This window comes from Terrapene carolina, unplaced genomic scaffold, assembly GCF_002925995.2.
Source record: "Terrapene carolina triunguis isolate 2854851 unplaced genomic scaffold, T_m_triunguis-2.0 Scaffold35091, whole genome shotgun sequence".
Lineage (NCBI taxonomy): Eukaryota > Metazoa > Chordata > Testudines > Emydidae > Terrapene > Terrapene triunguis.
The window spans coordinates 12224-12792 of NW_020699442.1; positions in this window are offsets into that span (position 1 = coordinate 12224).

A 569-nucleotide genomic window follows, 5' to 3' on the forward strand; every position below is an offset into this window, starting at 1 on the left:
TCCTCTTCTCTCCGCTGTCTCCCACCCCTTTCGGGGGGACTGGCAGTCTATAGTCCAGCCACTCGCCTCAGTGGCCTGCTGCAGTCACCAGTCTAGTCCCTTGCTCCAGGGGCAAACTGCAGTCTGTGTGGGCCACTTCCCTCAGGGCAAGTGGGGGGCAGCCCTAGCATGTTGTCTGCCCTTCCTCCGGGGCCTCAGTCTGGCAACGGTCAGCCAGAAGCTCCTTCTGCTCTGCTACCCTACCCAGCACTGCTCTAGCCACGGTGCTCCTAGTCACCCAATCCTTCTCCCTAGCAGGCCAGGGAGAGACTGCCTTTTGCTCTGTTGAGCAGCCCTTTATATATGGCTTCTGCTGGCCCTGATTGGCCGCTGCAACAAGCCACCTCCTGATTGGCTCGCCTCTCTAATGGGAGGGTTCTGCGCAGGCTCCCTCTGGCCTGCTTTAATCCTTCCTCCCTGTGTGGGGCAGCCGCCCCACCACACTAGCGTATTGGCTATGTGGGAGCAGCACAGTATCGACCCTTTGAGCTGCAGTGGGGGCCTGCCCCAAGTCAGTAGGGTGACCAGAC